The sequence below is a fragment of the Canis lupus genome, chromosome 6 (genome assembly GCF_048164855.1).
Source record: "Canis lupus baileyi chromosome 6, mCanLup2.hap1, whole genome shotgun sequence".
Taxonomy (NCBI): Eukaryota; Metazoa; Chordata; class Mammalia; order Carnivora; family Canidae; genus Canis; species Canis lupus.
In genome coordinates this window covers 75,338,281-75,350,416 of record NC_132843.1, presented here as the reverse complement: position 1 = coordinate 75,350,416, position 12,136 = coordinate 75,338,281, and positions in this window count along the sequence as shown.

Below are 12,136 nucleotides of genomic sequence, written 5' to 3'. Positions count from 1 at the left end.
ACTTTTTTTTTTTTTTTTTTTTTTTTAGAGAGAGAGAGAGAGCATGCAAGCAGGGGGAGGGGCAGAGGGCAAGGGAGAGAGAGAAGCTTAAGCAGGATGCACGCTCAACCCAATGTGGACTCGATCTCACAACCCTGAGGTCATGACCTGAGCAGAAACCAGGAGTTAGATGCTTAAAGAAAAGCCACTCAGGTGCCCAAGGACCATGCTTTGAGAACCACCGGCTTAGCCACATCTTCCTCCTGAAATGTCTCTTCTATTTTCATCCCTCCCTCCTTCTCTCCCACTTCTTCCTCCCTTTCTACTTTCTTTCCTTCCACAAACACTTAATGAGAAACTAACAGGCATAGTGAGCATGACACACTCTTTAAAAAGATTTTCTTTTTTTGGCTAGAACCAGCCCGTGTTCCCTGCATTTCACTTAGCTTCTCTCAATAAATTCTCAGAACTCGGATTATTTACTCTGTACCGCTATCACTTACATAATTCAGCCAGTATATCAAAGCAATCCTATAGTATTTTGAATTTATTACTGCACATCTTTGTAGTTGTTTCACTTTTTCTCCCCCCCCCCCCTTTTTAATCAGCCCTTTTGTGTGCGTTTCAAACACTCACCTCTCTCTCCTCCTTCATGGCACAGAACCAGTGTTTGCTGACTAGGGCCCCCCCGAGGGGCAGGTGTCCTGTGTGTCAAGAGAGTACTGGCTGTAGAAACTTGTCTGGTCCCCACGTTTCCTAGTGTGATGTTGATGGGGGAACAGAGGACTAGCTGAGGACAAAGCACGAGCCCAGTAGCACATGGACAAGTCCCTGAAACAGGCAGAGGGACATTCCTCTATGGACTCAACTGCCTTGATGTTCATACTTTGCTAAGGGCAGAAGGCAATCATAGCCCGGCCCCCAGGAGCCTGTAAGTCTACTTTAACATATAAAAATTCCTTTAGAAATTTTCACTATCTCTAAACCCCCAAGATACATGTTGGCAATCATTCCCCAGCACACGGCCCACCAATGCACATCTGAAGGGCCTCAAGACTCGGGTTTTATTAAACAATAATAAGTGACCTTTTCCCAACCATAGCTAGCCCCCTCAAGGTCCTGGAAACCTTGCTTCCAAAATTCCTTAGAGAGTACGCTATCCCCAGACCCCTCCCAGCTCCCAGGTCTACAATCAGCCACCCTCACAGGCCTGGGGCAGCAGCTCTTCCTGCCCACGGGTCCTGTCCCTGGGCTTTACTAAAACCACCATTTTGCACCAAAGAAGTCTCAAGAATTTTTCTTGGTGGTTGGCTCCGGACCTTACCTATATCCAAAACTTCATCAGTGTGGAATGCCTTTTGCTCTGTCCTTGCTGGTCAATTTTCCCTGTTCCTGTTCCTCATCTACAGTAAGAGAGCCCCCAACCGCTCCCAACAGGCTCGACTCATCAAAATCAATTCCCAAAGACAATTGTGCTGAAGGGACAGAAACAAACTATTTACTGTTTTAAAAATGGATTAAAAAAAAAAAAGAATTTTGAGATGCCTCCGTGGCTCAGCGGTTGAGCATCTGCCTTTGGCTCAGCATGTGATCCCGGGATCCGGGATCGAGTCCCACATCCGGCTCCTTGCATGGAACCTGCTTCTCCCTATGCCTGGGTCTCTGCCTCTCTCTCTCTCTCTCTCTTTTTCTGTGTCTCTCATGAAAATAAATAAATAAATAAATAAATAAATAAATAAACAAACAAACAAACAAACAAATAAATGAATAAATAATCTTTAAACAAAGAATTTTATTGTAAAAGTTGTAATACAGTTTCATAGCTTCTAAATAAGAAAATTAAAATTTACCTATAACTCCACCATATAAAGATACCCAGTTTTAATATCCGAATGCTTATCTCTCCTGGTATTTTCCCACAAAAGCAAACTCTTCTGAAAACACTTTTTTCCCAAGTCATATTTTTCCGTTTGCTAGTGTACCCAGACTTATTTACTGATGACATTTCATCTTTTGTAACATCGTTTCAGATGGTTACAGAGCATTACATCATATACAGAGACTATAAGTTCATCAACCAATCCTTTATTCGTTAATAATCACTTTTTTAACATAAATAACGATTCAGTGAACATCCTTATTCAATCATCTTTGTACACCTTCCCATGATTTTACGAAATGAAACTTTTAAAGATTTTGACGCATATTGAAAAATTGCCATCCAAAATATTTACAATTTCTCAATTCTTTGCTTGGAATGGGGGAGGGGGTCAAGCCTGTGCTTGCAGAAACTTCCTCCTGGAGCTCCTGAACCTGCTGCATAGCCGGCATCCTGGGGTGTCACTGCATTCCTGAGAGAGACAGAGCCTGAGACAGAGACTGTTTCCTGGGTCCCTTGTTTTTCTCTGTCTTAGCTGACTCCTTTATTTGCTCTAGCATATTGCTAATCATTTACTAACAAAGGAAGTTAGATAGGTAAACTTTTCCAGTCTTTGCATTTCTAAAAATATCATTATGAATAAGATAACAAAGTTGATCTAATGGACATATACTAAATATAATACATACTAATGAAAGAAAACATACTCTTTTAAAATACAGACTTAAAAAAATTTTCAAGAATTGACCACCATGGTAAATCATAAATCAATTTTTCAATGAATTTCAAAGAATTACTATCAAACAGATCTTATCATCTGATCACAAAAGAATCATGTTAAAATTCAGCAATGAAAATATGCCATATACCATATTTTTAGAGCCATGTATTTGGAAATTTGAAAACAGATCTCTTACATACTAGAAATGTTAAAATAGAAATAAGATGAAATAGAAAAAAATTTCAATATAAGTGATAAAAAAAACCACTAAATTTCAAAACTAAATTAACATTTGAGGGAAATTTATAAACTTCAATTGTATTAGAAGAGAAGAATGGCTGAACACTAAATAAGTAAACTGGAGTAAGTATCCAACTAGAGATATTAAAAAAGAACCACAGAAGAAAACCAAGTAAAGGTGAAGAGGGGAAAATGGAAGACAAGAACAAAACTTGATATAGAAATATTAAAAAAATAGAGACAGCAAGAGCAAAGTAACAAAGCTCTGGAAAGATGATGCAAGTAAGGAAAACAGAGGCATTCACAATACCAGGAATGAAAAAAGAGTAACAAGATTAAAGATAATAGAGGAATGTTATAAATAATTTGAAGTCAATAAACTTGTATTCTTAGGCGTAATGGACAAACTCCCAGAAAAACATAACTGGTAACAACTGCCTCTGCATGAAAAATGCAACTGGTAGCAACTGCCTCTAACAGATTCATAAATGCGAAAGAAATTGAATCCTAAGGAACATGTTGGGCCCAGGCAATTATAAAGGTGAGTTCTGACATATATTCAAGAGATAGAGGTAGATAATCCAGATGTATTCAAACTCTTTAAAAGAAGATAATGGGAGAGGCAATCGCCCCAAATTTATTTTATGAGATTAATGGAAGCTGGATCCCCACACTATACAGAAAAAGTATGAGAAAGAAAAAAAGATCAGCCATATTTATTGTATTCATATTTATGAATACAAACTTAAAAAAAAGATTTTATTTATTTATTCATGGGAGACACAGAGAGAGGCAGAGACACAGGCAGAAGGAGAAGCAGGTTCCCTGTGTGGAGCAGGATGCGGGACCCAATCCCAGGACCCTGGGATCAGGACCTGAGCCAAAGGCAGATGCTCAACTGCTGAGCCACTCAGGCACCCCTGAATACAAACTTTTTAAAAGCCTAGGTTAAATATTCCAAACATAATCTAGCTTTGTCTTTTTTTTTTCAAATAATACAAGTAGATTGCAAGAAGTTATATTGGAAAATATCTTAATATAATTCATCCCATTAGAGATTTAAAGAGATACTCATCCCAATAGGTCTAGAAAAAATTTGAGATGACATTCGACATTTATCCATTAAAAAATTAAATTAAAACCAATCTCCTAGTAAACTAGAAACAGTAATTTTCTTTACCTGATTAAAGAAATCTATTTTAAAAAACCAACCAGTTACAGTATTAACATGGTAAATCATTAGTGAAACATTAAAAGTAGTGCTTTAAAATTCAGGAACAAAATTAAGATTGCAGGGAAGATCTGAGCCAGCTCGGCAAGGCAAGGGGAAAAAAAGAGAAAAAGTATAAGAATGAAAAAAGGATGAAACAAAATTCTCATTATTTGCCAGTGATATGAATACTAACATGGGAAACTCCAAATAACCTACAGATTTATTATTAGAATTACTGACAGGTTAGCAAAATAGCTAAGTTTAAAATCAATACACAAAAATTAATAAATTTGGGGGTGCAGTTAAGCGTTTGCCTTTGGCTCAGGTCAAGATCTCAGGGTCCTGGGATTAAGCCCAGCATTGGGCTCCCTGCTCAGCGGGGAGTCGGCTTCTCCCTCTCCTGCAGCCCCTCCCTCCCACTTGGGCTCTTTCTCTCTCATGCTCTTTCCTCAAATAAACAAATAAAATCTTGAATTTAAACAGAAAAATACGATCTCAAATTTTCATTTACAAAAGCAGCAAAAAAGAAAAAAAATGTAAGACTCTAAAGATGTCTTTTTTTTTTAAGATTTTATTTATTTATTCATGAGAGACACAGAGAGAGAGACAGAGACAGAGGGAGAAGCAGGCTCCCTGCAGGGAGGCTGATGTGGGACTTGATCCTGGGATTCCAGGATCATGCCCTGGGCCGAAGGCAGGCCCTAAACTGCTGAGCCACCCAGAGATCTCCAAGATGTGCAATTCTTTAGAAAATATAGAAAAGAATATGACTTTTTTGAAAGATATTAGAGAAGGCTTAAAGAAATAGACATATGTTTGTGGGAAAGGAAGGTCAAATTTGTAAATATGTACATTTTCCCCATCTTGATCTATATGTAGAATCAAAGAAATTCCAGTAAAAATTATAACATGGTTTTCTGTGGAATGTGACCAACTTACTCTGAAGTCTGTTTGCAAGAGCAAAGGGGCAAGAATATTCAAAACCCTCCCTGAGGAAGCATAGGATTGGTGATCAGGGTAGGACAGCATGCTGTCTCTGGTATTGTGATTTATTATAAAGCTGGAGTAATCACAAATGTCATATTCCGAGAGGATAGACAAACAGATCAGTGGAGAAGAATAAGAGATGCCAGAAACCATCCCACACATAGATAAAAACTTGATACATGAAAGGCGTGGTATTGCTGATTATTTACTTACATGGGGAAAAGCAAATCAAGTCCTTCCTTATACCATATGCAAAAATAAATTCCAGATGGATTAAAAATTTGAATATAAAAGAAAAAAACATTTAAAAGAACTATAGTGGAAGAGAATCATGATTTCAAGGGAAAGAAGGGTTTTATTTTGTAACTACATAAATCACAAACCAAAGGGAAAGTCGATACATTTAAGTACATTAACATACTATATATAGTTGAATACTTTGATACTGCTTATGGAGGTAAAGAGAGAAGAAAAGCCACCAGGTCAGAGAATACAATTGCAACACAAAGTGTAACAAAGGAAGGTGCATGCAGAATTTAGGAAAAACACCCACAAATCATAAGAAAAATAAAAATAAATCAAGAGGAGCACCAAAAAAGGACGTCTCACTTTTCACTGGAGAAGAGACCTGGAAGGGGCCCCAAACACACAAAAAGGTGCTCAGTAAGATGAGTACTCAGGAAAATGCCAATTAAGAAACCACAATGAAAGAACATTGCATACTCAACAGGTTAGCCAAGATTTTAAAAATCTGATGTCAAGAGTTGGAGATGATGGAGAGAAACAGAAGCTCTTAAAAACTGTGGGTGAAATGCTTATTACAATGAGACTGGAAAACAATTCAGAATTATCTAATAAGATTGAAAATGTGCATACCTTATGACCCAGCAATTCCACTGCTGGGCACAGACTCCAAACTTCTTACACATGTGCACCAGATGACCTGTAGGAAAGCGTTCATGAGAGTGTTGCATATAACAGCATAAAACTGGAAATAACCCAAATGACCCTCAACCATAGAATGCATCAAGTGTAGTGTGGCCATAAACTGGATGAACTATATAGTCACAGGGGTCATGAATGCATCTCAAAACATCATCTTAACCATCAGGCATTGCTGGCGAGAATGTAAAATGGTGTAGCCACCTTGGAAAAGAGTAGGGCAGTTCCTCAAATAGTCAAGCATAACCTTAACCATATGACCCAGCACTTCCACTACTAGTGTTCTCAAAGAAAATAGAAACATAGATCCATGCAAATACAAAATCAAAAACAAAAAAAAACAGAAAACAAAAAAACAAAAATTAAAAAAAAACCAAAACCCCAAAATACAAACAAAACAAATGAACAAAAAGCCCCCCCCCAACTGCATGAATGTTCACAGCAGCATTATTCATAATAGTTCAAAAGTGGAAACAACCAAAATCGCCCATCAGCAATGGATGGGTGAACAAAAATGTAGCATATCCACACAATGAAAGAAGGAAGCACCGAGACGTGGTGCTGTACGGATGGACGAGCCTTGAAAATGTTACGCTACGTGAAAGGAGCCAGTCACAAAAGATTACATGTTATATGATCCCATTTACATGAAACGTACAGCATTGGTGAGTCCCCAGACACAGAAAGTGGATTTGCGATTTCCAGGGACAGGGAGAGGAGAGGATGGAGAGTGACTTCTTCTTCTTCCTCTTCTTTTTTTAATTTTTCTTTTTCTTTTTTTTTTTTAAGATTTTAGTTATTTATTTGAGAGAGAAGAGAAGGAAAGAGAGAGAGAGCACAAGTGGGGCAGAGGGACACAGGCAGGGGGAGAAGCAGGCTCCCCATCGGGAGCCCCATGTGGGACTCGATCCCAGGACCCCGGGATCACGCTCTGAGCCGAAGGCAGAGGCTCAACCTCTGAGCCGCCCGGGTGTCCCCAAAATTCCCTTCTTTAAATTATCCATTTGTTTACCATCGTTTCTCTCTCTCTGTCCCTTTCTCAGTAAAGGCTCTCCTAAGATCTGGTTATCTATCCTTGGTTGTCTACTCATATTTTAAAACATCAGGTAGGGAGTCCCGTGTACACGTATGTGCTTTGCTTCACACGTGTCGGTGTGAACCAGCAGATACCCTGACGCCTAAATGCCATTTGGGGAGTATCTTTTCTCTGGAACCATTCAGTGTCTCAAGAGAAAAAGCCCTATGCTGGGTTTTGTTTGGGAGTTTTATTTGTGGTGGTTGGTTGTTCTGTGGTCCCGGGGAAGTTGGTGCGTGGCTCCTGCGTATTTGGAGCTTTGGTAGCATTCTCTTTGTATACCGGATTTCAGCAAAGCCCCGCTGTCCAACCCAGATCTCACTCCTGGCTTCATTCCCCTTGGCATTTGCTAGGCCCACATCCACTGGGTTTTGCAGAGCACGAAAGCCCTTCCTCTATTTTCCTGCGATACGCAACCTCCCCACTCCCCCAACCCTGTTCCTGGTCTCTGCTTCATCAACTGTCACTCCTTTATCTCTTCATTGCTTCCAAATATCTGTTGGCATCTCCCATCTTCTGATGACCTCTCTGTTGGTCTCTGCATTACAGGGTTGCAGGGTTCTTGTCTCCAGGAGCCAAAGAATGAATCTCGAGGACACGAAAGGGTGAAGTGAAGTGAAGTCTTATTAAGGGAAGGAGGGAAGAAAGCTCTCTAGAGTGAGAGGGGTCCCAAATGAGTTGCCACTGGGGGCTTTTACTGGCAGTTTTTTATCGAGAACTGTCTGGAAAGCTTGTGGCCTTGAAATTCTTGGACCGTGTTGGTTTGAGCAAGGACTATTGATAACATCCTTAATGACTTACTTCTTTGAGCTCTGGTCGTTTTCTGTGATTACAATGTAGTTGCCAAAAATAAAAAAATAAAATACTCCCTAACATTATGGGCCAGGTGGTCTGGTTTGTTCCCCTATTTCTAGATTTGTCTGCCCTCAGCATGTCTCCACATTTGGGGTTACTATGAGCCTGGTCACTGTAGCCCCCTGGGTGAGCCTTGTCCCCAGAGTCAGGCCCTCCTCTCTCTCCCTACCTAGACCTTTTTTTTTTTTTTTTTTCCTACCTAGACCTTGACCCTTTCCTGATTCATCTTCACTGCTCCGAGTTTATACATCTGATTCCTTCTCCTTATTTGCAGGGATCTTTGAAGGGAGAGGAGAAAACATGTAGAGTAAATCTGTCACCTTTAACCAGAAATTAGGTTACTTTTAAAATAAAAATAAGAAAAATAAATAAATAAAATAAAATAAAAATAAGAAACAAAAACACTCATGTTTATTGAGCCCTAACTACGGGCCAATCAGTGGTCTAAGAATTTCACATGTATTATTTTGTTAATCTTCACAACAACCCTAAGAGGCAAGCGCTCTAGTTTTTTTCCTACTTTACAGATGAGAAAACTGGGAGATGGAGACAATAAATCACTGCCAAAGATCTCAGGGCTAAGCAAATAGTGGAACCAGGATATAAACACAGACAGCCTGACTCCAGAAGCACAGTCCTGAATCATCCTGTGACATTAGATAGATGATGATAGACAGGAAGGTAGATCGATCGATCAATCGATCGATCTATAGATAGAAAGTAGACAGATGGGCAGATAGCCACCCAACCTGAAGGGCCTATGCTCAGTGGTGGTAGGTGAAAGAGTAAAATCTGTGTCCTAAACTGAAAGAGTGAAAATCTGCTCAGAATGAAAAATAAAAAGCAGCTTTGCCCTTAGTCGGGTTGGCCAGACAGATACAAACAAACAAACAGAAAAACAAAAAACAAACCTAGCTGCAAAAGTAACAAGAAACATTGCTTCTCCCAAAGTCCGGCAGCAGATGTGAAATGTCATGAATAGAGCCCCCCCTCCCCATGTGAGGGACCACTATTCTCGTACCCACGATGCTCCCAGACTTGCTTTGCTGGAAGACCCAGTTGCTCAACGGCCCTCGACTCCTCCAATCCCTAAATCACTTCCACGTATCCTAATCCTGCATTGAAAACAGCCATCAGTTCAGAGCTGAACCTCACTTCCCTGAGACCTTCCTCAAAATGACTCAGCAGGAACCCAAACCTTACAAAAGATGCCTCTCCTCTTCCCTCTTGCTGAGCTTCACTCTACAGTTCCTCTGAAATACTCTCCCTGGCTGCATTGAGTCAATAAATGTGATTTTGTCCCTCGGCAGCTTTGTGCCTGGGTGGTCTTGGCTGATTAGGTACTGGTATGTGTGTTCTTAGAGATTCATTCCTTTGGCCGAAATGCATGAACTTTTTAACCATGACAGAGCCCCCAGAGGGGTCAGACATGGAAAACCTCTTGAAAGTCTTAGGGAAGAGGGATCCCCTTGGGTGGATGAAAGACTGGGACTTGGAAGTCACCCCTCGCTACTTTGTATTTGTCCTCTGGTTGGCTTAGGACTCTCGTCTTGCCAGGTCTCTGGCACTGACTCCTTCCAGGAATCTTCTGGGTCCTGTGTCTATTTCAGTCCTGCCTGGGGCACCTGCAGCTGCCCTTTCTGAGCTGGTGACTATCTCCACCCCTCCCCTCGGAAGTACCCACAGCAGTCAGAGGGAACTTCCCTAAGAGGCTTAGCGGGGAGGTAGGAGGTGTCGCCCTCAAGGCCAAGGCCTGAGGAAGCTTCCCTACTGAGCCTCTGTCCCAGCCTGGACTGCGTTAGGGTTAGGGCCTGGAGGGAAACGGGGGTGAAACGTCACTGCTTCTGGAGATCTAGTGGAGGGGTCCTCGGGGCTTTGATGGCTGTCGATGAGTCCCTGGGCACAAAAGGTCATCGTTCTGATTGTCGTTACTGACGTTATTGATACTTTTTAAGCTGGTGTTGTTTTTGTTTTTTTTGTTTGTTTGTTGTTGTTGTTGTTGTTGCTGCTGTTGTTTTGCTGGTGTTGTATTTTTGATCGGAATTGGATTGGATTGCTCTGAGTCCCTTACATCGGTCTTCTTTCTCAGCCCAAGTGATTGGCCCCTCATTTCACGGTTGAAGAAACCCAAGCCCAGAGAAGTCGTGGCTACTTGCCCGGGTTGGAGACAGAGAGCGGAGCTCTAAAATCGCAGTTCCCCTGACCCCGCCAAAGGTCACTCCGATTTCTCCCCGCAGAGCAGGAGAACATTGAACACGGGGCCTTGGGAGAACCACCTGGGCCTGAGGCCTGGGAGCCGGGACTAAGCCCGAAGCACAGACCGTGGGTGCTTAGTGGGCAGAACCACGGGGACCAGAACCTTGTTCCTATTTCTACCTCCCCAACCGGGAACCTCCCTGTTAACCCGCCTCCAGAGCCGCCCAGCCCCCAGGAGAGATGGGGCCCTGCCCTGGGCTCAGGTTAGGTAAGCGGAGGCTGAGTCCTTGGCAGCCATCGGGAAAGGAAGGGGGGAGCAGGGCCCTGGCCCTGCCCTGGCCTCCGCAGGGTGAGTGTGGGCGCAGGAATGCGTCGGGCTCTGAGCCAGGCCACACGGGTCTTGGCCTTGCAGCAGCTCTGAACTGACAGGTTCAAACCAGTTTGTGGCTTAGCCCACACTTCGGAACAGAATGGGGTGGTGCTGGCAGTTCTTGGTCGGGTTTTTTTTCCCCCTACCCTAAATCAGGCTGTCCAGGAAGAGTAGGGATGAGGCAAGAGGTGATGGTTGGGACAAATGTGCTTCAGGAAGGTGAGGATGCTCGCTCAAGACCCTGAAGGCAGGTGTTTTGTTTTTTTTCTTAAGATTTTATTTATTTATTCATAGAGACAGAGAAAGAGAGAGAGAAAGAAAGAGAGAGAGGCAGAGACACAGGCAGAGGGAGAAGCAGGCTCCACGCAGGGAGCCCGATGTGGGACTCGATCCTGGGTCTCCAGGATCATGCCCTGGGCTGAAGGCGACACCCTGAAGGCAGATCTTAAACCCCCAGACCCTTCGGAGGGTTTATGGGCAGTGTCTCAGGCACTGGTGTCTCTTTCATTCCGTTCTGCTCTCCTGAATCCACTCTCACCCTTTTATCCGTTCTTCATACAGCTCCCAGAGTGAGCTTTCGAAGTGCAAAGCTAACCGCGTCACTTCCCCCCGCCCGGCCTGAGACTCTGGTGGCCCCCTCTCTGGCATCAAGTCCAAGTTCCTCAGCATGGCAGCCAGGCTCTGCTCTAGAAACGCCCGCCTTCACCCTCGCCTGGCCCCTCTCTCCTCACTGCTCACCAAGCTAAGCTCAAGTTCCCGGAACCGGCTATGTGCTTTCCTGCCTCAGGATCTTTGCACCTGCTGTTTCCACCGCCTGGAAGGCCCACGGTCTCCACCTCTTAGCCCATTTCCCTTTCTTTCCTGAAGTTTATAAGTAATACTTCAGATCCGAGCTCCTCATCTTCTTCAGAGAAGTCTCCACCGATACTGTACCCCTCACAGTACAGGCCGTCCTCTTACACTCTCTAGAAATACTCCTAAAGACAATTGTCACTAGGTATTAATGTCCATCTCATCCTTTGCTGGGCTGAACTGGATGTTCCATGAGGACAGGGACCCCATCCTGCTCACTGCTGTATCTTCAGCACCATCTGTGAGTGAGTCAGTCACACTCAGTGTATTGAGGACCTAGTAGTCCGACTAGCTGAGCGTCTGCTATGCATCAAACATCATGCAAATTCATTTACGATCTTCCTTTAGGTAATCCCCATGGACTCTAGGCTAAGATTCGGGGCTCCAGAGATGAGGTTGAAATAGTATTAGATGAGCTTGTATGTATGTGGGCACCTGGGGGGCTAAGTGGTTGAGCGTCTGCCTTGGGCTCAGGTCGTGAACTTAGGTTCTGGGGATCGAGTTCTGCATCGGGCTCCCCACAGGGAGCCTGTTCCTCCCTCTGCCTGTGTCTCTGCCTCTCTCTCTGTGTGTCTCTCGTGAATAAATAAATAAAATGAACTTAAAGAAAAAAAGATGAGCTTGTATGTGTCAAAAAGCAGAGGCCTGGCACATAGTAGATGCTCAATAAATAATAGTCAATGGACAAACCCATTTGAAAGAAGCAACCTTTTGTTGAAGAAGCTAAGTTATACATTTTTCAGCTGCAAGAGACAAGATGCCCTAAATCACATAGCTCGTAAGTGCCAGACCTGGGATTTGGACCCAGGCCTGGAGGCACGAGTCCA